We start from the raw sequence: 26,297 nt of genomic DNA on the forward strand, positions 1-26,297 counted from the left end.
CTTTGTTTTTATTTAGCTTGTTTTTACTGAAGGTGCACAGTATCACTCTGTGACTGGCTCTTATTTCCCCTGTTACTGTTCAGGCCATCTTTCCTATTTTTAAACTATATTTGAATCAATAAATCCAGTTTCCTCTCTATTACTTATTTGGTCTTTATTCTCTCTAGGCAAAGAAAGCCAGCACCCACAGTTTCAAGAAAGCATAAGTGTGTTTATTTATTGTGAGCAATTTAATTGGAACTAGTGCACAAAGCCCTTACTTCCTCATTTATTCATGCTCATTGTTAGTTTTTTTTTTTCTATTGAACTCTATGAGTTATTTATGTAGTGCTCATTACCATGCTGATTTACAGACCAAAACCACGTGCAAGGTTTCAGGGTGTGAGGAGATTTCAGGGACTGAGTGAAAGCGATGGAGCGATGGTCAGGGTCCCTGCACCACCTCGGCATCCATCCCTACTGCCTGGGGCAACTTCTGGAGTAGGGGCAAGTGCTCTCCTTATAAAAAGGGGAACATTTTAGCAATTAGATTGGTCATTCAGGAAGTGACAATATCTCATTACTAGTGAGTGTCAACCTTTCTCTCTCTCTTTCTCTGTCAGTTTGTCCATCTGCCTGTGTCTCTCTTTTTATCTCTTTCTCTTAAACTTCAGAGTGCAGAGAAGGACCGGGATGATGACAGGGGTGACTGAATCAGTGTCTTTTCAAGAGTCTCTTGCCTACTCTCTCTTAAGAACTTGACTCTCAAGACAAGTAAATACAGCAAACTAATACCCTGTAAAATTCCCAAAGCTTGGAACTGAGATATATGTTACTGGTGCATATCTGGCCTGCTCAGCTCTGTTGCAAATGTCCTCCTGTTCCTCTCAGACTCTGTCCTCAGCCACGTGCCTTGGAGGAGCCAAGCTACCTGTTGTAAGAGAAGGAGTAGCTGCAGAGAATATGACCTCCAGAGAGATCCTTTTACCATTATTTCTCAGACTCCAGTCTGGGGAGAACAACTCATGATCATTTTCCCATTATGTAGAATAATACTAAGCATTCAAGGCCCTAGAGTATAGTTTTGAGATATTTAGGAACATTCCTCACAGTGAGCAGAAAGAAAGAGGACTCTTGCTAATTTCGTGTCTGCTAAGAAGAAGGAAGAGGAGTACCAGTCAAGGGCTCTATGATTTGTAGCTAGGATCAACAAATTAAAATAAGTCATCTTCCTTGCCCTCAAAATGTTTATACCAGTGGGGAGACAGCATTAATTCACAATTACTGCTGAAGTCTGATAAAAGTATGATAGGTATACAATACATTGGTGGGCACCTAAATGAGACTGGAAGATTCTACAAGAGGAGACATTTGAGCTGAATTTTGAAGTAGGAGTTGGCAAGCTGAAGAGAGAAGGTAAAGAATTCCATTAGGAAAACAGAATGGAAAGGAAAGGAGGAATGGATAGCATGGCTTGTTTGAGTGAGAGCAAACAGTTTTGGTTTATGGGAGGAAAGTGCAGTGTGGAAGATAAGACTATATCAGTAGATATTATCAAACCATGGAGGTTTCGTGAGCTCAGCTAAGGGATATGGACTTTAGCTTGAGAACCACTGCAGGTCATTGAGGAACTATAATCACATTTGCGACTCGGCTGTATTAGTCTAGGGGTAGCACGGAATGGGTGGGGATGGACTGGAACCAGGAATACAAGTTTGTTTGTATTTCGGTTGCAGGAAACAGATGGCACTTTCAAAGGGCTTAACTGAAGAGAGATTACTGAAGGACTATTTACAGGGTGTAGACAGGGTTAAGGATGGTAAAGCACCCAGGGAACCACAAGAGCAGGAAGCTGTTACTGCCCTATGCCTATTACTAGAGAACGAATCCAATGGGAAGCCAAAGAGTAGGAAAGCCAGAAGTTGCATTAATTATAGGTTGATCTCTCGGGACAGAGAAGGGTAGGGAAACATTGAGAAAGTATCTTGAAATGGGAGGATGATGGGAAATAAAGAATAACTAGTGTAGCTGTCTAGCATAGTACTCCAGGACAGAAAGCATCAAGACCTCCAGTAAGGTAGTAGAGCTGGGCATAGTTAACAAATATGAGAACATTTAAGGAGATAGACTCAACAGTACTGGTGAGTGAGTGTGTGTGTGTGTGTGTGTGTATAGAGAGAGAGAGGGTGAAAGGGAGAGAGAGAGAAAATATGGAAACTTCTAGGAAGGACAATTTGTGGTTTGTTTTTTAGTCCTGACAAATGAACAACAGTTGTTTGTTCATGGGTGGAAAAGACTTTATAGATATATACTAGCTGCAGTCTAGGAAAAGTTACATTTGAATGCTTCTGGGATCTCTAGATAGAAATGTCTATTACGTCTGTCTGGAGCTCAGAGGGAAATCAAGAATCAAAGATGGGCTGGTACACTGAGAAGACATGGGAATGTTGAGGCCAAGGCTGCGGATGAGGTCCCCCAATGAGAATGTGCATAATGTACAGAACACTGACATTTAAGCGGTAGCTGGAGTAGAGGGGTCCAGGAAGGAAAACAGAAAAAAATGTTCAGACAGGAGAAAAATGAAACATAGAGAAGAGCAGTGTTACAAAATACAGGGAAGAGAAGAGCTTTAAGAAGAAGTGGTCTAGAGGACAATTCAGGAAAGAAGTCTAGTGAGCTAAGGATAGTACAAATACCCATTAGTTTGAATGTAATATGGAGGTCATTGGTAATGCTGGAAAGAATAGGTCTAGTACATGAGTTTGAAGACTGCCTGCAGGCCAAATCTGGCCTGCCACCTGTTTGTGTGTGGTTGATAAGGCAAGAATGTTTTTGTATTTTCAAATGGTTAAAAAAAAATCCAAAGTACAATAATATTTTGCTATCCACAAATATTTTATTACAATTCATATTTCAGCATCCATAAAAAGTTTTATTGGAATGCATCTAATATCATTTGTTTATATATTGTCTGTGCCGGTTTTCATGCTGTAACAACAAAGCTGAGTAGTTGCAACAGAAACCGTATGGCCTGCAAAACCAAAAATATTTACCATCTGGGTCTTTACAGAAGAAGTTGGCTGACCGCTGCTTAGCAGAATGGTAGTGCTGAGGCCAAGTTATAGTGGAAGGTGCGGTAAATATCGGATAGGAATCAAAGAGCTCAAACACAGCTATCTTCTGCAGAACCTGGCTATGTAGGTACGGAAAGAATCGGAATGGTTGCTGGAAGTAGTGGTAGGATTGGGGTGTTTGTTGTTGCTTGGTTTTGCTTGTTTGTTTTATTAATGGAGAATACAAATGCTTGTTTGAGACAAGATAAGATCAAGATAGTTTACAGGTTTGCAAGAAAGGAGGGGAATCATTCAGAAACATGTCCTCTAGCGTGCAGGAATGAGTGGAGAAGTTTGCCCCTTCAGAGGGGATGGGGAAGGCAAATCTGGAAGCCCCATGCCTCTCCATGAAGCCGGAAGCAGAGTCATTTGCTGAAGCCTGAAGAGAGTGATGACACTTATGGAGTTTGAAGGAGGAAGTGAAATGTTTGAGACTGAGGAAAATGGGAAAGGAAATTGAACAGAAACCTAGGCAGCAGGACTCTGTGGTGATACCAAATTAAACTTGTTTGAGTTTCTTCAGCCGGAATAGGTGTCGGAATGGGTGTCTGAGTGGAGAAATGAGACAGTTCTATCAATTCAGGTTTGGGGTCTTGTCAGGCAGGTGTGGCAGGAGTAAAACATTAAACGAGGTAATCAGTTAAGGATAACGGTAAGAGGTTTTTACAAGAGCGGGGTCGTAGTTTCCTCCCTTATTTTCTGCTAGCATGTGTCATCACGTGGCAGATGCACAAGCTTCGGACCGATTGGACCTATCTCATGAATAGCTGGAGAGAGACAAATATGAGAAGAAAATCAACCGTTGGGGACCAGAGTCCTCATGGAGCTTAGAGAGTAGGGTAGTGGGAGTGAAAAAGTAGGAAGCTGGAAGGGTTGGGGGTAATAAAAGAGTTTGGACTTTATGGTTGCCTAGTGCATTAGTCAGCCTGGGCTGCCATAACAAGATATTACAGACTGGATGGCTTATGCAACAGAAATGTATTTTCTCATAATTGTGGAAGATGGAAGTTCAAGATCAAGGTACCGACAGGACTGGTTTCTCCAGAGGCCTGTCTCCTTGGCTTTCAGATGGTTGCCTTCTCTCTGTGTCCCCACATGGCCTTTCTTTTGTCTACTCACACCCATTTGTGTCTCTTTCTTCTACGGGCACCTGTCTTACTGGATTAGGGCTCCGCCCTTACGAAGGCATTTAACCCTAATTACCTCCTTAAAGGCCCTATCTCCAAATACAGTCACACTGGGCATTAAAGCCTCAACCTGTGAATTGGTGGGGGCAGGGGACAAAATTCAGGGCTAATACCTAGGCAGAGTGCGGCTTAGGATAGTGAGTTGCTGAGATGAAGAGTGAATGAAGATCATCAGAATTGAGGCACCCCAACAACTATTACTCTCACAATAGTGGGACCCCACATTTTGTGGTTTTTTTTTGAATTATCATGTTTCAGAGGGGTTTTGACTAAATATGCAAAGTGAGGCTAGTAGAATAATGATAACCACCAGTAATGATATTAAATATAATTACCATATTTATTTATAAAACAGGCAAGATATTTATCTATAAAACTTGATTATCAGCTAAAACTGTCCAACATTTTAAGTCAAGTTGAAAAGTCTTTCCTTCTGTATGTGTATGTATACATGTATGTGTGTGTATCCACATAGCTATCACACTCACATTTTTTGTTGTTGTTGTTGCCTCTGGAGAAACTTGTTTGAAAGTAAATGTAATTGACATGAAAATTCACATGGAATAGTCTATTTTTTACATGGAATAACAAAAATATGGAAGAATTTTATATGTAATAATCTAAGTCTGTAAATGGTCAGCGACATGCTTGGTTTGTGTTTTTATGTATTTACATGGCACTTATTTTCATAGCTGGTAAATGCCCGAAAAACCTAATCAGGCATTACTTTTATGTCATTTCTCTAAAGAGGAAACTGAGGCTTGAGAACACTATATAATTAGCCAATGGTTAGCAAAACACTGGCAGGAAAGAGTTTAGCCACTATTTTTTGCTACCTGTTTCATTGGCACATACTTAATTATTTCTTTCTCTAAGTAAATGAAATTGTTTTAAGGTTGACTCATTAGACACATCTTCCCTAGGAGGCACAAAACTGCTATTCTAAAGTGAAAAAGCTAAGATACTATCTTGTTAGTCTTCAGCTCAGAAACAGGGCAAGGAATGCTACCCAAATCTGTGGCTCAGAGTCTTATGAGCTGGAGGCTAGACTTTGGGCATGTCCCTTCACTGCTCAGGCTCAGCTGCTCATCAGGCACAGAGGGGTTTGGTACAATCTCTTCTCTCTAAACTCCTATGTGCCAATAATCTTTGCTTTCCAAGAATTCTAAGGATATCCAGGGAGCCAAGTCTGATGCAATTATAGTCCTTGAATCTGGAAGATACTATCAAGGATATAACACAGTAAATAGTTTATGGGAAAGAGTGATTTCTGAAAACTGCTTTTGTATACAAGTGTGTTTGCATATGTCAAAAGGTATTGTGGAAAGTCTCAAAACTAGATTAATTGTATTTGACTTAATTCATACATATCCTAGATGAGAAAGCAATGGAAAACATTGATTAATCAGATATAATCAGTATCAAAATTCAAAGATGATTAGAAACCACTGGAATAAGAGCTATTACAAATAGATTAAAATGATCTTATTTTTTTTAAAGTGAGGAAAAATTGAGGACATGAAGCATTGCCTGTGTAAAAATGGGAGGAATAAATTTAGTTATAAAAAAATAAAAAGAGGCCTGAAATTTAAGAAATGCCTTGAAACAGTAAACAAATAAAATTGATGACCCTACCACTAGATTCTATCTCAAAGATAGAGTAATGTGATATAAAAATAAGGTTCTCCAAAAATTCTTGAACTATATTCTAGGCAACATAACATGGTTATGAAAACCCTAAAACACTTGCAAGACATTCGTAACCAGTATTTCTTGGCTCCAACTGTAACAGATATTGAGCAGTTTCAAGATAAGTTCTGAGGCATGCCATAAATGGCAATTTCTAAGTATAAACTTTCTCATTAGGCCAAGAATGTACATGCTTTAAGAACCTGGAAAGAAAAAGACTGGAGAAAAGAATAAAATAGGAAAGACCATATCAACACAAGAACATATGTTGATTATCAAGATTCTATTTAGTGGAGAAACAAAACAAATAAATTTAAAAACTGATGGCAGAGAATGAGGAGCTCTATCAAATTTCATTTAAAATCTGAATCCAGGGCGCCTGGGTGGCTCAGATGGTTAAGCGTCTGCCTTCGGCTCAGGTCATGATCTCAGGGTCCTGGGATCGAGTCCCACATTGGGCTCCCTGCTCCTTGGGAGTCTGCTTCTCCCTCTACCTCTCTCTCTCTGTCTCTAATGAATAAATAAATAAAATCTTAAAAAAAAAATAAAATCTGAATCTGGAGCAAAAATAAAGAAACAACCTTAGGACTAAAAAGTTAATCAATTAAAAGCCTAACTTAGGGGCTCCTGGGTGGCTCAGTTGTTGGGCGTCTGCCTTCGGCTTGGGTCATGATCCCGGGGTCCTGGGTTTGAGCCCTGCGTCGGGCTCCCTGCTCAGCGGGAAGCCTGCTTCTCCCTCTCCCACTCCCCCTGCTTGTGTTTCCTCTCTCGCTGTGTCTCTCTCTGTCAAATAAATAAATAAAATCTTTAAAAAAAAAATTAAAGCCTAACAAATATTTTCCCCATTGTTACATTTTTTCCCCTTATTGAAAAAGAAAATGGCATTTATTTATTTATTTTTTTAGAAAGAGCATGTGAGCTGGGGGAGGGGCAGAGGGAGAGGGAAAGAGAGAATCTCAAACCGACTTTGCACTGAGCACAGAGCCCAATGAGGAGCTCGATCCCACGACCACCCTGAGATCATGACCTGAGCCAAAATCAAGAGTTGGACACTTAACCGACTGAGCCATCCAGGTGCCTGGAAAGGAAAATGATTTTCTAAACATCATTAATTTAATTCTTTTTTCTGGATATTGAGTATGTTAATCTTACTTTCCATTTTATCTTCTATGAAGGTTCCAAGCTAGCAAAGAACAGCAATACTGTTCAGCCACCTCCATTGCTTTCATACATGTGTACGCATGTATGAATGCAGGATGCTTACCTGCCTTCCCACTGCTCCTTTTTACCCTCTGTCCTATAGCAAACATTGTTTTTGAAAGTTTAAAAATATTACTACTACAGAATCTATAGATTTAATGCAATTCCTATCAAAATACCAATAGTATTTTTCCACAGAACTAGAAAAAATAATCCTAAACTTTGTATGAAATCATAAAAGACCCTGAACAGCCAAAGAAATCTTGAGAAAGAACAACAAAGCTAGAGTTATCACAATTTCAGATTTCAAGATATACTACAAAGCTGTAGTAATCAAAACAGTCTGGTACTGGCACAAAAAACAGACACATAGATTAATGGGACAGAAGAGAGAGCCCAGAAATAAATGTACATGTATAGGGCCAATTAATCTACGACAAAGGAGGCAAGAATATACAATGGGGAAAAGACAGTCTCTTCAACAAATGGTTGGGAAAACTGGACAGCTACATGCAAGAGAAAGAAACTGAATCACTTTCTTACACTGTACATGAAAATAAACTCAAAATGGATTAAAGACCTAAATGTGAGACTGGAAACCATAAAACTCCTAAAAGAAAACATAGGCAGTAATCTCTTGGACATTGGCTTTAGCAAGATATTTATGGATATGTCTTCTCAGGGAAACAAAAGCAACCTATAGGGACACACTAAAATAAAAAGCTTTTGCACAGCAAAGAAGCCATCAACAAAATGAAAGGCAACCTACTGAATGGGAGAAGATACTTGCAAATGATATATCTGATAAGGGTTTAAGGTTCAAAATAAATAAAGAACTTATACAACTCAACACCAAATATCCCCAAATAATCTGAATAAAACATGGGCAGAGGACCCAAATAGACATTTTCCCAAAGAAGACATACAGATGGTCAACAGACAAATGAAAATATACTCAACATCACTTATCATCAGGGAAATGAAAATGAAAATCACAATGAGATATCACCTCACATCAGTCAGAATGTCAAGTATCAAAAATACAAGAAATAACAGGTGTTGGTGAGAATGTAGAGAAAAGGGAACATTTATGTGCTGTTGGTGAGAAGGTAAATTAATGCAACCACTGTGGAAAACTGTATGGAAGTCCCTCAAAAAATTAAAAACAGAAACACCACACAATCCAGTAATTCCACTACTGGGTATTTACCCAAGGAAAACAAAAACACTAATTTGAAAAGATACATACATCTCATATGTTTATTGCAGCATTATTTACAATAACCAAGATACGGAAACAAGCTAAGTGTCCATTAATTGATAAATGGATAAAGGAGATGTAGTGTATACATACAATGGAAGATGGCTCAGCCAAACAAAATGAGATCTTGACAACAGGGTGGACCCAAAGGATATTACGTTAAATGAAATAAGTCAGACAGAGAAAGACAGATACCATATGATTTCACTTATATGTGGAATCTAAAAAATAAAACAAACAAGTAGAAACAGACTCATAAATACATGGAACAAACTGGTAGTTGCCAGAGGGGAGGAGGGTTGGGGGGATTGATGAAATAGTTGAAAAGGATTGAGAGATACAAACTTCTAGTTATAAAACAATAAGTCCTGGAGATGGAAAGTACAGCACAGGGAATATAGCCAATAATATTGTAATAATGTTGTATGGTGGAAGATGGTTGTGCTGAGCATTGCATAATATGTAGATTGGTCCAATCACTATGTTGTACACCTGTAGCTAATATAACATTGTATGTCAAATATACTTCAATAATAAAAATTTAAAAATATATTTATTGTTACATTTTAACAAATTAGCTCAAACTTAATCTTAGAAGGCTCTGGGTGCTTTGGAATGAATTGGGAAATTAGTTGGGGAAAACAGGAGGTTCCTTATTAAATTCTAGGAAGGCTGAATCTTAAGAACCTTTGTGGTTAATTTCCAGACATTACCTTCTGCAATTTCTCCAGAAATCTCCCCTCACTTTGGGCTCTGATGCATGATTGTTGAGTCTTCCTAGGATCGCGTAATGCATAAAGTCATTAATCCATACTAGATGATATTCAAAATTACTCAAGAGGTTTCAGATTCTATAACACTGCAATTTAAATTTGCTCTGTGAGTCTGCCTTGGTGTTCATGTTCTGTAGGGGAAGTCTTATGATCCCTATTCAAAGCAGGCATTCTTTATGGACTAAATCCAGTTTTCCCAGGAAGGTTAACCTGTCTCCCCATCTGTGCCATACAATTTACCAGTTGTACCTCTCAGATGTGGTTACCTATAAAGTATTTTATTTTCAGTTGTAGACTCAATGTGCATTACAGAAGGAAGCATCCTCTGAGGTTTGAATTCTGGTAGCAGCAGGGATGCACATGAAATTGAGATTTGTTCTTACCTAGGGATTATCTCTCATTGGTGACTAATGGAAACTTTTTGTCATAGAGAAATCAAAGTATTACTTAAATGATTGTGGTCTGTTTATCTACTGCAGCTATATTCAGAGAGTTCATTTCTAATGTTCATTTCTTTTGTCAGGAAGGAATTTCTGTCATTTATTTGAGAATATCGTACTTTTCTTACCTACCACACATCGACCAAACACTCTTCCCTTACACAGCATCCATCAAGCAACAGTTGTCAAGGAAAGAGAGAGAGGAGGGGAAAAAAAAAGAAACCTCCCACATAACTGGCAGTCTGCTTAGACAAAGCTCATGCCGCATTAGACAGTTGTATTAGAAGCTTCTATTTTAAACACAGGCAGGAAGGGTAGTGCTTATACTGGTTTTCCCTATTAATAACCAGGAATAATATATTAATTTAAAACTGTATTTTAAGAGAATATGGCTCAGCTTATTTATCAAACATAACAAATGGAACTCTTGCTGTACATATTATGAATAATTACATTAAAGAAATGCTTGACCTGGAGGAAAACATGGCATACACAGGATCTCAGAATTTACTAGAAGGCATGTTAGCTCATTTTCCTAATAACTTATTTATTTATTTATTTATTTATTTACAAACACCAACAGAGTAGTCTAACATGTTGGCTAATTAGGTGAGGTACCGATTAGATTTATAACATTTAGAACCCTGTACAATTATGACTTTACAATTACTGACTATGGGGAGTGCACTGAGTCCTATGAGAGACAAAGCAATAAACTGGAAAGAGTTTGTTTTCCAGTTAGAAGCGTATTCTGTGGTTCCCTCTTTGGTAATTGCAATTATACATTGCTGTAACAGTCAACCAGTCATACTTGATTTTATTATACTAAAGACCATTTTACTAGATATACCATATACTAAGATTAATTTTATATTTGATTCAGTATTCTATATATGTATGTGTGTATGGTAACACAGATACTAGACTTTCATCTGATTCCTATTATATCCTGTATAGCTTTAAACCACAATGTAAAGCACTGGTTTCTCCTTGCTCATTTAGTTCTGTAAGAGTGACTAAGGTTCTGCAGTAATTGCTTTGATGTTGGTGATGTGGAATAATTGCATTGGACTTCTGAAAAAATGTACATCTATTTGGAATATATTTAGTATGGGATTCCAAGAAGTTAAAGATGCTAAAGATGAGAAGGACTGTATGTCAAGTTATGACAGATAATCTAATTGTCATAATTATTTAACTGAATTATTATAGCTTAATTGAATTATCAAACATAATTTAATTATTATAAAAAGGTAATAATATACTATCCACAATAATATTTACTTAGTAGGGGCACCTGGGTGGCTCAGTCGTTAAGCGTCTGCCTTCGGCTCAGGTCATGATCCTAGGGTCCTGGGATCGAGCCCCGCATTGGGCTCCCTGCTCGGCGGGAAGCCTGCTTCTCCCTCTCCCACTCTTCCTGCTTGTGTTCCCTCTCTCACTGTGTCTCTCTCTGTCAAATAAATAAAATCTTAAAAAAAATTTACTTAGTAGGGTCAGAATTATTTGAAAGCAAAACATCTGTATGGAAAACACAAATCCACAGGGTCCATAATATTTTAACTTGTATATTGCCTAGCTTAATATACCTGGAAGAAAAGAAGAAAATGAACATTTATCAAATACCTACTATGATGTAGATATCATACTGGGTGCTGAATGTGCTTTAGGGCAGTTAACACTCTCCTCAACATTGGTAGGTAAAGAGGAAATGCAACTTGATCATGGTCAAGGAGACAGGATTTAGTCAGGTCTGTTTTAAAAAGCTGCTTGGTAATGCTTCTCCATTTAAATACACCAAAAGACACTTTAAAGATCATTAAGTTGGTTAAAAGCTATAAGAAAAATGAATGCTTCTCTTTTTATGGCGTATTTTTGAATATTTCCAGTAGTAATGATTAGAAGCTGAATACAGCTAAATGGTTGAACGTATATAATCTGCTTCTTCCTACAGAGCATGTTTCATCTCATGACTTCCCAAACTAATTACAATACTAGATTTATCTATTAATTTCCAAAAGAAAGTAAATACAGTTATGGTGAGAGTATATAAATACCAACTTACTTGGTCCTAGCAGAGTTTGTCCCCAATATACACAGCATTTAATACCCACTACCAACTCAGAAGCCAGGGATTCTTCAAGCACTTATTCTCTTGACTGCTTTGAAGTTCTCTAGCAGATCCCCCAGATACCTCAGGGTCTTCCTTTCTCCCAAGCTTTTTTCTGATATTTCATTTCCAATCATCCCTTTTCAGTTTTACAATTTCCCAATGAACTCATCAGAGCCACAACTCTGGATTTATTGTAATGTTTGTTGATGAATGTCTATATTTTTACCTGTGTGTATTGTTTGATATATTGAAAGATTCATTTATTCAGCACACAACTATTGAGTGCTAACCATGTGTAAAGCTCTAATCTGGATGTTCTGGGAGATACAAAGATGATTGATAATTGATGCTGCCTTCAAGAAGGCTAGTTACTATCTAATGGGCAAGATAAACATAGGGAGAACAAACTAGAACTCAAATCAGAATTAGATTAAGCTAATGGAGACTAGAGGAGGTGGATCTTCCCTGCAGATTTCACTATTGTATCTTGAGATAAATAAAAAGTAAAAGTGCTGCGTTTTTTTGCATCTAAGTAAATAGGAAAGAAGTGATATGTGTATAATGTTTGATCATGCAATACTAAAAGAAAACAAAACAAACCCTTAAACAAGGCTGTACATGTCTGTTACGTTTCCTACCCTGATCCCTAACTTCTTAGGCTATAAGTGCCTTGTGGGAAGAGCATATGTTAAATTATCTGGGTTTTTCTACAGTTTTACTGTAATGTGTCTAGATTATAAAAATGACACATAACTCTACTTGTCTTTTTAGGCAAAAGGGGCCTTCAAGTAATCCTGGGGGTCTTGAAGGAGCTAGCAATACATACATTCTATATTTTGTTATTATTCTCACTTAAGACTATGCAGTTTGAAACTAATATGATTTTCTCTCTTAAAACTGTCACTTGCATGAGGGTTGTATTCAATTAGGTTAATGAAATACAACATACATAAAACATGACATAGCTTTAGGAGATAACATTTGAATGTAATTTTTGTGATTTATTACAATTGGTGGGATGAATATAGTGTTAACCTCATTTTGGGTGATTTATTTAGATAACTTGAATACAGATTGAGTCTTCAAATTTTCTTCCTTTTATGCATATTAGTAAAAATATAAGTAAACTTAATACATTCTTTTGTCAGTTGGGTTAGACTAGGTTATGCTGTGGTAACAAATACTCCTAAGATCTTATTGGCCACAAAATGTTTATTTTTTTATTTAAATCACTTGCCCATCAGGTGTTGACTGGAGACCCTAGCTCATGTGTCCTTACTCCAGGGCCCAGGCTGATGGAGTTGACTTCATCTTGAAGGCTGTTGTTCACCAATGCAGGTGGAAAGAGAGTGTAGTGAATTCTGTACTATCTCTTAAAGCTTCCCAGCACTCCCAGAACAGGTCACATGGGGAGAAAACAAGCTCAATCCTACCATGTACTCTGAAGGAGAACCAAAAATATTTGGTGAACAGTACTAACGATTACCATAATCTTTCAGTCCCTCAAGATAGTAAGAACTGATAAAACAAACCTAGTATGTAAATCAGCATATCAGAGTGGAAAGCTATCCAGATAGGCAAACAGAGCATAATTAAGAGTTTTCTCGGTTCCCTTTGAGCAGACCTCCTCAGGAGTTAGCTACACTCAGTCTCTTCAGTTGGTTGCTTCTCATTTCTCAGCAACCCAATCTAATCCTATTATTTTCTTTTTATTCACTCTGTGGGAACCACAGTGGCCTCCTTTTTTTTTTTTTTTAACCTCTGTGAACATGTTGGGGACAGTTCCATCTTAGGACTCCCCTCTGCCCCCAACACCTGACATATCTGTTGATTTCCGTGGGGCTGAAGGTCTCTCTGAAAACAACCCAGTCCACCACTGAACTCTTATGGTTGGACATACGCCATTTTGGCTGATGGGCAGGGGTAAACCTGGTGGAAGTGGAATAGTAGGGGAAAAAATGGAGGCATCTAAAAGTAAAATGAAGACTTTCTCAAATAGAGTAAGCTAGACTGAACAACAAAGCCTGAGTGCTGGAGAGAAGAGGTGCTCTGGGTATGACAAGGCAGCTGATTGGGGAGTTCATTCCAGTCTAGCCACTATGATGTATCTGTGCATCTTGAGAGAAAGGTGTGTGTGTGCCTGTGTGTGCACATATAAATAAAGCCTCTAGCATGGCGGCTGGAGAGACCATTTTGAGGAAGTTTTGCAATGATACAGGACTAGTGCTCCAGTTCATGGGACACTAGGTCCTGTTGGCACCTGGGTAGCAGTACTGGAAATGGGAGAAAAGTTATGGTCTCAGAGTAACAGCTCTGGGAACTCTTGAGTCTGGGGTTACAGAGCCCCTGCTCAGCTAGCAATAGTGGGGAAGGTAGAAGCAGCATTGCTGACCATTTTGATGTTTAAGAAATATTTCAAGAGGGCCCCACCTGAGAACAGTGCATGGATAGCAGAAAGTAAATGAGACGTGGAGCTCTGGGGTGTTGTTGCAGCACTAATTTTGTGCATAGCAGAGTTATAGTCCATCTGGTAGCAGTACCATCAGGATCCAACATGGCTGCTCCTTCCTTAAGAATCTGGGGATCTTTGTCACCCTTCCCAAGGCCTCTGCTTTTTGTGATCAGCCCCTTAGCACCCATGTGCCATTATCAGAGATCCTGAATTTTTGGGTAGGCTCTTGCCACTTGAGGAACCACAGCCACTCTCCTGCCTTACCCACGCCCTTGTCACAGCAAAGCTAACTCTCTTTTCCTTTGGAATCACTCCTCATGCATCTACTTTGCACTTAAAAACATAAGCCTTATTTTCATTCAGCAAACCTTTTAGTACCTATAGGAGAACCCTCAGTGACCTAAATCATTCTGTTCTGCCCATTTGGGGGAATATATGCATGGTATTGCCACTTTGGGTTCTAAAGATGGAGACTGTCTCTAAGTGGCGCCAATATTATCATAGACAGATTGATAATGAGAGATACAGATACAAGGTGATAACTGTGGAAATATTACAAAAATTGGGTGTTAGACTTCAGAGTAACTCAGGTTTTGTGCTAAACTCACTAAAGCACAGTGTCTTGAAAAGTCTTTGTAGCAATTTGCACAAATTTGTTTTACGGAAAGGCAAGAGCTCTCAGTTCTAGGAATGTAAGGTACTGGTCTATTGTACCTGAAATTTACTGTATTCATTGGAGTATGTTGTTGAGAATCTTAAATACTCCCATCATCTCTCTAGCTTATTCCTGAGTTTAGACTCATTTAGACACCGTTAAAGAATAAATGTGTTTCCTCTTTTAGGACAAAGGCAATCAGCTTGGTCTGACACTTGATTTTACATGACCATTAGATCAGGTAGGGCAAAACCAAGAGTAATCAAATTCATAGTTCTCGGTACATGGGTCCTTGTGAATTTTTGACGACACCCACCCAAAGGCAAATATATTTTGAACATTGTTTGAAATATACAATGTAGAATAAAATTAAATAGATGTAAACCTCATTAAGTCATAAAATCCTCATTTAGCAAACTCCATGAACAGCTAGTTATTCATAAAAGATCAAATGGAAGTTGGACCTCTGTACTTTTGATCCTTGACATGGGGGTCCAGCTTATGGACAATGTCAATCTGTGGATTAATTCATTTATTTGTTCCATAAATATTAAGGTACTATATTAGTTTTGTATTACTGCTGTAACAAATTGCCACAAACTTAGTCACTGAAAATAACATAAATATATGATCTTCTAGTTCTGTAGGTCAGAAGTCTGACACGGGTCACCCTGAGCTAAAATCAAGGTGTTGGCAAGACTATATTCTTTTCTGGAGACTCTGGGGGAGAATCTATTTCCTTGCCTTTTCCAGCTTCTTAAAGCTGCTACATTCCTTGGCTTCTAACTTTCCTTCCTCCATACTTAAAGCCAGAAATGTTGCATCCCTTATTAACCCTTCTTTTGTCTTCACATCTTTCCCTCTGATCAAAGCCTGCAAGAGTTCTCCACTTTCAAGAATCATGTGATCAACTGGGTCCACCTGGATAATCCAGATTGTCTCCCCATCTCAAGGTCTATACCCTTAATCACATCTGCAAAGTTTCTTTTACCATGTAAGGTAATATATTGACAGGTTCTGGGGATCAGGGTATGGACAACTTTGGGGACCATCATTCCACCTACCACAGCTACTAGCATGTTTCATTCCTTTTTCTAGGCACTAGTTATATAAAGCAAAAACAAACAAACAAACCCCCAAAAGCCCCCCAACCACCCCCCCAAAAAAAACAAGGTTCTTACTTCCTGGAGCTTTTATTATTAGAGGGTGAATGGTAGGCCAAGATCTTGGTGCATCTGTGAAAAAATGTGTAGCAATCCTTTGGTAACATACCTTTCGCTGGGCCAGGTTAAATTGAGCAGTGTGAATAAAGACCACGGTTTGGAGGCAGGCACGTCTGGATTCCAATTCTCAGCCAATTGCTTAACTGAGAAAAAAAAAACTGGAATCTACCTAATCTTGCTGAGCCCAGTTTCTTTAACTATAAAATGGGGGAAAATATCCCCCATTGAACAGGACTGTTACTGAGGATTGAATGAAATTGCATGGGCAAAACACACAGTGCATAGGCATAGAGTGAGTGTTCAAAAATATCATTTCTCTTCTTTAAAGAAGGCATATCATTATATGAAATTTGGAAATATGACTCCAAGGTCAAACAACAGGACTGTTTTCACTTGGTGTTATTTAGAGGCATGAAGAAAATCTCCCTGACTCTAACTTATCTTTTATCACATTTCTTGAAACTTCAGAACTAGAAATATATTCTTATGGCTCATGGTTCACTTTCTAAGTGTGCTCATTAAATATAGAGTTGTTATCAAGAAGGATAAAGCATGAAGGTGTTATAAGTAATTGCTACTGTAATGTGAATTTGTCAAAGGAGGCTGATTAAGGCTGATTAAGTTAGGGGTCATTTTGTTTGTTTTGAGCAAAACAGAGAAAATAAGTTTATGTGAAAGTTCAACTCTCAAGAAGGGCAGACCTGATTAAGGTGCCTAAATTGGTAGCATTTGGACTTCTCTTTTGTGGAGAGGGAACATAATGGAGGAAGAAAGTGAGAAGGAAAACCAGGGAGATTTGAGTTCACATTTCCCCACTGATCTCTGTATCTAAAGATGTCCCTGCTACCTTAATTCATTAGACATCATCTATTTTGGGGACAATAAAGGATACAGAAAGATAACCTTAATTATATTATAATATTGAGCACAAGCTCACACTTCCCTTTAAGAATAATACTTCTAGTAAATGAACATTGAGCTTGAAAGTATCATCCACTGGGGTTTGGAGCTAGGTAGATTTCTGAAAGTTTATTTCTTGGAGCCAGGGGAAGGAGACTATGCCAGATTCAGGCATGACTTCCTTCTCTGTGAAGGTAGAATCTAAGTGAGCACTGGAGCAGAACCAACCTGACTGGGTCCTGGGGAGAGAGGACACTAGGAACCAGGTGATACCACAAGGGTCCATTATGGAAGACAGACATGGGAGATGTGAGTCCAGAAGATTGGATTACACCAGGAGCCTAGTTCTGAGGGTGGGACAGGCAGGTTGCTTATATCATGACAAAGGGCAAAGTTAAATGCAGATATTAGGGTTTCATTTCAATTAGAGAAGAGAAGGCAGAGTTAAATTTCTAGGACTGAGATCCATGCTTGATAATGGTTCCTATATTATTAGAAGATATGCATTTCACAAGGGAAGACAGGGAGCAAAGTAACACAAAAGACTCTGGTTTCATTAGGCTTGTGGGCAAATGAATGAACTTACATTAACTAGTTACAGTAGCAAGTTTGGAAACTTGCCACTCTCGGGTTGGGATACAAGCTATGACATACATTAGAGAGTAAGTGTTAAGATAAAGTCACATGGAGAGGAATTGTTTTGGGAAAGAGGCAGTATGAAGGAAAGCTAAGTGTGGGGGCTCTAGGTTAATGCCCCAGGGCTTCAGGGCTCTCAGCCCCTCACCTGCAATATGGACATAAAAGATGATATCTTACAGGTTTGTGATGAAATAAAAATGAGATAATGCCTGTGAAGCACTTAGTGCAGTGATTGACATAGTAAAACACTCAATACGTTTTAGGTACTACCACTTATTTTAATGATTCTGAGCCACAGAGCTATTTTTCTACTTCCTCTAGGGGCTGAGACTTGGGATTGCTGACTGTTGGTATTCAGACCTTCCAGCGTCAGAGGGGAGTTCAGGGGGTGCCTACACTCCTCTCTTTCCCCTATTGACTTTCTCCTATTGGGGATTAAAATTTAAGTTGGAGTACAGCAGTTTGCATGGATAGTCCTTCCTTCCAAATATTATCATAGAGAGGCATCTTCTTTCTTGCCCCATCATGAAATTAACATCATCTATCCAATAATTACTCCCATCAAATACTTGAGGGGCACATGTACATTAGGTACTCACTGATATTCAGAGGAAATAGGGCAAACAAAAGTTGATATTCTCTAAAAGATTTTGTCTGCAATTGAGAAATAGTCTAAGAAATGATAACCCCTGAACTTTGTGACACCTACCGTAGATACTTTAATAAATATTGTTAAGATAGCCAGCTTATTTTCTTTCTAATATTATCATGGAGTCAATTTTAATACCAAATTTTCATAGAGTACTGTTTCTATCAAGAATAATGACAAATTCTGTATCACTTTCATTCGCATGTTTGTCTCTCTATATAATCACTATTAAAATCATAGGCTTGAGTGGAAAAAGAAAAAAATATGAATGGCAAATCATACAGAGAAATCAAATTGGTTCAGCACATAAAATATTCCACTTTCAAATGCCTTGCAATATAAATGAAATAGATTGAGTAGTGCTATTTTCGAGGCTGTCCCCTATTCAGCATTTATGATGAACTCTCTTGAAATAAGAGAGAACATTCAGTCTTTACTGAAGTGTTCCTGGTATTTCTTAAGGAGATGACTGTCAGGGACTTTATAAGAAATAAATACCAAAGAGATCTGTGTCAGGACTATCATCATGATTAGGTAAATCTTAAATCTTGAAGAATTTAAATTAGAGCTTTGTTTTTTTGTTTTTTTTTCAACTTCTAAGAGGCTGTAGGTTATTAGTAAATTTCTCTTTGGGAGGACTTGAGCAGTTTGCACATTTAAATAAATATTACATGCAAAGAAACTCAATCTGGCATTTCTGGTCCTATGCATATATTTGAATCCATTAAGTTTATTAATAAGTGAATGCATATTTATTGCATCCTTGCCATGTAACCAGTTATGTGGCAGGTGCAATGAAGTTTAAGGTACAAATCAATTATAGATTATAATCTTTGTCCTATAGGAGCTTTTAATAATGTTGGGAAAGCAAACATGGAAGAGTATATATAATAAAATCTTGCACAGTGAAGGTCAAAACTATAAGAGCAATAGGGTCAAGAAATGGAGAAGTCACTGTGACTCATAGTAGTCCAGGAAGACTTCCTGAAGGAGGCTGCACTTGAGCTGAAAAAGAGGTGTCAGTTTTGAATGAGGGACAGTGGTATTCTAGACCTGAGAGAGGCTAGCAGGGGTTTGAATGTGGCACCAATGAAAGCAATTGAGAAGAAAGGCCTGGCCAGGAGGACACAGTGGGAAACAGTGGATCAGTAGACGCTAGAAGTCTAAGTTGAAAGGCATGAGAAGCAAGGTACGTTCCAAGACTCAATCTGCCCTAGCCTATGTGGTCTTCTAAAGTAGATACGTTACCGAAAGCCTGTATCTCCCACAATAAATCACGGGAATAAAAGCTATGGCCTAAGAGGATATAGCCAATGATATTGTAATAGTGTTGTATGATGACAGACTGTAGCTCCACTTGTGAGCATAGCATAACGTATAGAGATGTTGAATCACTATGCTGTATGCCTAAAACTAATGTAGCGTTGGGTGCCAACTATACTCAATTAAATAAAAATAGACACGCATGAATAGACAAAATAGACACATTTTCAAAAACATAGATGCCATTATTTATGTACAATTTGAACTTGGATACTGCCAAATAAAGGTGATGAGCTTAAATGTTTTTTTTTTTTAAACCTTGTTATCATGTAAGTAAGCCATGTGAATTACTTATTTTTAAATCTTCTCCTGACACTGAAATATATACAGATAAAATGATATGATGTTTATTTACTTCAAAATAATCTGACAGTGGGAGAGGAAAGTAGGTGAGGATAGAGATGCAACAAAATTGGTCATGAGTTGGTGACTATTGGTGCTGAACTGTGGGCACATGAAATTTGTTATACGATTCTACTTATTTTTTGTTTGAAATTTTCCATAACAAAAGAATTTTTAAAACATCCTCCTACTTTATCTGTATGATGCATCATTCTTGTGAAATTGATGTCTATCTCTCCTACCAAATTTTCTGACTCCCCAGTGATGTATAAAACCAGAAAAATAAACTACAGGAAATTAAATGCGCACACACACACCCTTAAAGAAGAACATGAAAAATATTTCTACAACCATCTATTATAATAATTTCATGTATAATTCCTATTAGCTTTAAAAAGAGTAGGGCTTCAGCCTTGCTGACTTTTAATATTGTGGATACAGTCTACTTCAATGCTTTGCATGGGAAATGCATGAATACTCTTTTAGTCTTATGATTTTGTTGAGCAAGTATCAGCACAGGGCACTTACTCTGATTTGAACTGTGTGTTTTGCTAAGTGTTGGAATCAGTATTCATACCTTCATGCAGTAACCCATTCAAAAGCTTTCTAGTTAAATCATAGTTTTTTGTGATGATCATCAGTTATGTACCAATTATTTTAAAATTATTTACCGTGCAGTGGAGCTGACTTGGAACTACTGATTAATGTAGCCAAAAGAGCCAATGAACAATTTGCTAATTTGGAGGGCTCTTGGGGAAATAGATTTGGCTTGGATTAGAATCCCAACTCTGCATCTATGAGCACTTTAGGCAAATTATTTAACACGTTTGGTCTTAAATTTCATCTATAGCTGGACTAAAACTACTTAGCTCACAGAGTTGTTTAGAAGATTAAATTAAGCTTGCTTTGCCAGATTCTCTCCTCTCATTCACTCTTGAATCCCCTTCTGTCAGTTTTTACCTCCACCACTCTACTGAAAGGCACTATGACCTTCACATTGGTAAGCCTATAAGAAGCGTCTCACTATCTTGTCTTACCTGTTCTATCATCTATCCCCCTGGATAGGTGTATAGCCATCACCTCCACTTGATTTAGGTCTTTACTCAAATTCATTTGCTCAGTAAGACTCTCCCTGACTATCCAATTCAAAATTTCAGCCTCTATGCCTATATTTTGTATTCTTGTTTCCTGCTGTTCTTAGCAATTTAATACATTTTCGTATTTTTCTTGTTTACTTTCTGCCTTATCTCCTCCCTGCCTGCCTCCACCTCTCCTGCTCATTACATATAAGCTCCATGAAGGCAGGGATTGTTATCTGTGGTTTTTTTATAATTTATTTTTTTTAAAATTTTTAAAATTTATTTATTTGACAGAGAGAGAGACAGCGAGAGAGGGAACGCAAGCAGGGGGAGTGGGAGAGGGAGAAGCAGGCTTCCTGCGGAGCAGGGAGCCTGATGCGGGCCTCGATCCCAGGACCCAGGGATCACGACCCGAGCCACAGGCAGACGCTCAACGACTGAGCCACCCAGGCACCCTGTTATCTGTTGTTTTTATTTTATGTCTTTATTGCCTAAAGTGGTTGGTAGTACACAGTCAGCACTCCATAAATACTTGTGGAATGAATGAGTGGATGAGACAATGTACTTGTGCCAGAAATGTGTCTGCACATAATAGATGCTGAACACAAAGTAATTTACTCTTTCCTTTTTCAACAAACAGAATATTGAAATAATTATTTCAATTAATGTTGACAATAATTCTAGATAAATTAGATCCCTAAACTAGTATGCCGGCAGTTCAATGATATGGCATTGAATATTGTCACAGATATTATGATTTTAAAAATCCATGAATTTATATTTTCAACATACATTAATTGAGGGTACATCATGTACCAGGCATTGATCTGGGCTCTAGTAAAGGGAAATAAAATGCATTGCTACCTTTAAGGAGTTCTAAGCCTAATGGGGAGGTAGACAAAAAAAGAAATCAACACATCACAGTAAATATAATCAGGGAAATATGCAGGACAAGGGGCCTTAATCCATCCTGAGGGTCCCAGAAAGATCTCCAGAGGAGACAATAATTGAACTAAGTGTTAAAAATGAGCAGGAACTAGGGAAGTGGAGGATAGAAAGGCAAGCCATACAGGGAAGCTTGCTCGAGCAATGAACTGAGAAAAAACGTGGTATGTGTGTGTGTGTGTGTGTGGTGAGGGGAGCAGTTGGGATTAGATTTAGAACTGTTAGAATTTTAAGTGTGCTGTGGCTGGATGCCTATTTTTGTTATGTCTTCCTTCCCATACTTGTTCTTTCTTTGTGACTAATGTATAGGTAGAGTACAGTATATAGGTATTATGTTTCATCTGCAGTTGTAAACAGTGCTTTCCCTTTCTTACACCTTAGAATACTCTTTCTGTGGGATCAGGACTCTTTGGAGTATATAATCATGACATGAGAAGATAATTTTGCAGTTGCAATTATCACTTAAGACATGTAGAGATGACTAAGGGAGGTTAAATATTCAGATTGAAAAAAAATGATTTGCTGTGTCAGGGGAAAAAAATCCTCTTGCTTAGTTTTTCCAGAAACTTGTGTATAAAAGACAGTTTGTTCAGTATTGAGTTTTGCATGTAGAGAAAAAATTTCACTTGAACAAGCCAAATGAGACTTGTAAAAACAAGAGCCTAATACTCTGGTAAATCACAATTAGGTACAATTTTGGAAATTAAGAATTTGAAAATTAAAAGCCATGAATATTCAAAAAGAGACTTTCTTACCATTTTATAAAAAAGGAAGAGGGCTAAAATTTTTATTTTATTTTCTTAAGAAAAATAATCTTATATTGGTTAAAAAGGAAAATTGTGATACTTATGTAATGACTTTGTGCAACTATCTTATTAGCGGCAGCTTAGTAAGCTCAAGAGAGTACTTTTGAAAAACACCATCTTCTGAGTATTCATCACAAAAACCTTATTAGGCAAACACAGGCGAAGCTACATTAATTCTATTTTCTAAGTGAGCAAAAAACGCATTTTAAAGGAGACTTACACTAGCATTCCAAGTGGGATACAATAATCCAGGTCATCAGAGAGCTCCTGTAATTGATTTGGCCATCTTACTCAGGAACTCTGATAAACTGTTTTACTGTTACAGAAGATGGCTAGTTGTTCCCCATACTCTGTTTCTCCCTTTGTCCTGGGCTCCTACCGTACATCTAGCAGCTAGATTCCATTGCTTCCTTACAGCTATGTGTGGCCTTGTGACTATGTTTGAGCCAAGCGGATATGAGCAGGAGTTATTTCCCTGGAACTTGACTCTTTCCTCCTTTCGTTTTTTCTGGAAAATGGAGGTGTCCCTGGTGCTGTTTTGCCCAAGAAGACAAGGATGGTACCTTATGGATGATACAGTTGGAAGACTGAGCTGCCCTGTCCGTTTGCATTGGCCAATCTGCTGTGTAAGAAAACACGCCTGCCTTACTTCAGTTATTGTATTACTGGCTTCTTTGGCACAGGTACTTAGCTTATTCCTCAATTAATACAATTAAATATATTTCTTTGTGACTAAGTCTTAGAAGGTCCAGACAGTAGATGAGGTCAGCAAACTAAGCAAGTTATTGAAGTCAATGTATCTAAAAACAATACTAAATTAATAAAGTATAAAGATAACTAACATTTTCCTTTATTTGTAGTTTGTTTGTTTGTAATTAATTCATCAGTAACTTTTAAAACAAATATTTAAACACTTTCTGTGTCTAGATTTTATTCATAAGAAAGCATTTCTTTTCAATATAATTTAAGGGACACCTGTGTGGCTCAGCTGGTTTAGCATCTGCCTTCGGCTCAGTTCATGATCCTAGGGTCCTGGCATGGAGTCCTGCATCAGGCCCCCTGCGCAGCGAGGAGCCTGCTTCTCCCTCTGTCTGCCACTCCCCCTGCGTGTGCCCCCTCTCTCTTTCTGACAAGTAAATAAATAAAATCTTCAATATCATTTAAAATTTTTCTTGTTCTCAAGGGACATGTATTCTAGGACAAAGAGAAGACAATAAAGAAGTAAATGACAAATGTGCAATAAAACTTCTGATTTTGAGAGGCACACCACTGAGTTGTTCCTTTAAATAATCCCTTCCCCTTGAATGACGGCAGGCTTGTGTTAGCCACCAAATATGGCAAAGGTGTTGGGGTATCACTTTCACGATTATGTTACATTATATTAGATTCCATTTCAGAAGATTGTAGACAGATTTTCCTGCATGCCTTGAAGAAGCAAACGTCTATGTTGTAAGCTATGGATCACATAGTGATCCTCCACCATAGTATGGTGACTTCTGGGACTTAAGTGTGGCCCCAAGCTGACAGCTAGTCAGAAGTGGGTCCTCAATCACACAGCTGCAAGGAGATGAATTCTGCCAACAACCAGGGTGAGACTGGAAATTACCTCTTCCCCAGTCAAGTTTCCAAATGAGAACACAGTGGTCCACACCTTCATTATAGCCATGTGAGACCCTAAGCTAAGCCAAACCTAGACTCCTGACCCCAGAAATTGCAAGACAATAAACATGTGTTGTTTTAAGCAAATAAGATTTTATAATTTTTTTTTTTAAAGATTTATTTATTTCTTTGACAGAGACACAGCGAGAGAGGGAACACAAGCAGGGGGAGTGGGAGAGGGAGAAGCAGGCTTCCCGCTGAGCAGGGAGCCCGATGCGGGGCTCGATTCCAGGACCTTGGGATCATGACCTGAGCCAAAGGCAGACGCTTAACGACTGAGCCACCCAGGCGCCCCAAGGTTTTATAATTTTTTACACAGTGGTAGAAAACTAATACACTGTTAGTGATGCATTTTATGAAAATGACAACCCAAAACCCCACACCAATCCAAAATACTACATAACTAATTCAATTTTGGATCCCTATGGATGAAATCCTCACTCACTCCTCTCAAGTTATTTTCGTACAGCTCAGGATATAAGATGATAGAATTATTCACTAAAATAATTAAATTATATAGCAACAATGATAGCAAAACAGCTCATCTTATATTACATCTCCATCTGGATAGCTGCTTGTAATAGAAATTTCTTTCTAATTTGGTCTTCTTTATTTTTTTAGAAATAGTCAGCTGTACAATAAAATTATATGAACTATTTTTGCTTATTTTTAAAATAAGCTATTGCATTTTTGACTCAGCAAATTGTAATAATGAGGATATAAAGAAAAATAAACATTTATAGTTTATGGAAATTCTGTTACAACAATTAAAAAATTATTTATATTTCTTGTCCTTACAAATCATATAAAAAAGACATTTTTCTTAAGAAAGTATAAACACAAAATATTTTTAACTAAATACAACTAAAATTACTTTGAAAATATTCTATTAAAGTAATAACCTGTGGTTTGAAGGTTTAGAACACTATTAATGTATTAATATTAAGAAAAACCGTGTTTCCCTTGGTGGATATCAAAACCCATTATTCTCTGAGGGCATATTTACTTAACAGCAAAATTTTGTTTCAGTAAAAATGCAAGGGGAGGGGCGCCTGAGTGGCTCAGTCGTTAAGCGACTGCCTTTGGCTCAGGTCGGGATCCCAAGGTCCTGGGATTTAGCCCCACATCGGGCTCCCTGCTGGGCGGGAAGCCTGCTTCTCCCTCTCCCACTCCCCTTGCTTGTGTTCCTGCTCTCGCTATCTCTCTCTCTGTCAAATAAATAAATAAAATCTTTAAAAAAAATGTAAGGGGAAATATACCTGGGTGCAAATTTCTTACCAAGAAGGCTTCTAACTTACATGGAGAATTTTATTTATTAGTTTCTTAAATTCAATTTCTATCACCAGAAATTTTGATTCAGCAGGTCTGGGCAAAGACAAGGTTTCAGAAATGGTAATGGAGGAAAGTGGAAAGCCTGTGCATCTGAGTTTTTGTTAAGTCTCCCTGAGTATTCTGATACACGCTCGCGTTTGTGATCTACTTTATTCAGTTTATTGAGTCTCAGCTCGGTAGGTGTGATGTGAAAAGCAATTGTTTCTAAATTCTGTGATGCTGTAATCCAAGAACCAGTTACCTGTCACCATCTTTTAAATGAAATTTGCAGTTTCAAGTCCCAACTATGTCTTAATAATTGATATAAATTATGTCCCTGATTAGTAGATCTTCTCCTCCATCAGTGAATTTAAATTCTTAGAACAGAGGAGAAGAGAATGGGAAGAAAGGGTTAGGTGTGTGTGTGCACATGTGTGTATACAAGCCTTGATGGTTGGGTGGATGACAGTAGGAGAAAAAATAGTTATGGACTGTAACTGAAATACCCATGCCTAGCTCTCTAACTTGTATTCAATCTTCAAGTCACCTCCCCTATGAA

The 26,297-nt window shown here is 37.9% G+C and overlaps 1 long non-coding RNA gene across 1 annotated transcript in view; it reads left to right on the forward strand.

Moving 5' to 3' along the window:
* The window catches only part of LOC145720822 (uncharacterized), a 42,045-nt gene extending 18,155 nt beyond the window's left edge, over window positions 1-23,890 (forward strand). The window contains exons 3-4 of the long non-coding RNA XR_014144030.1: window positions 23,290-23,451; window positions 23,738-23,890. This is a non-coding gene — a long non-coding RNA (uncharacterized LOC145720822). The remainder of the gene's footprint in view (window positions 1-23,289; window positions 23,452-23,737) is intronic.
* The last annotated feature ends 2,407 nt before the right edge of the window (window positions 23,891-26,297 follow it).

Source organism: Leptonychotes weddellii, chromosome 3 (assembly GCF_054177405.1).
Source record: "Leptonychotes weddellii isolate Sample4059 chromosome 3, ASM5417740v2, whole genome shotgun sequence".
Lineage (NCBI taxonomy): Eukaryota > Metazoa > Chordata > Mammalia > Carnivora > Phocidae > Leptonychotes > Leptonychotes weddellii.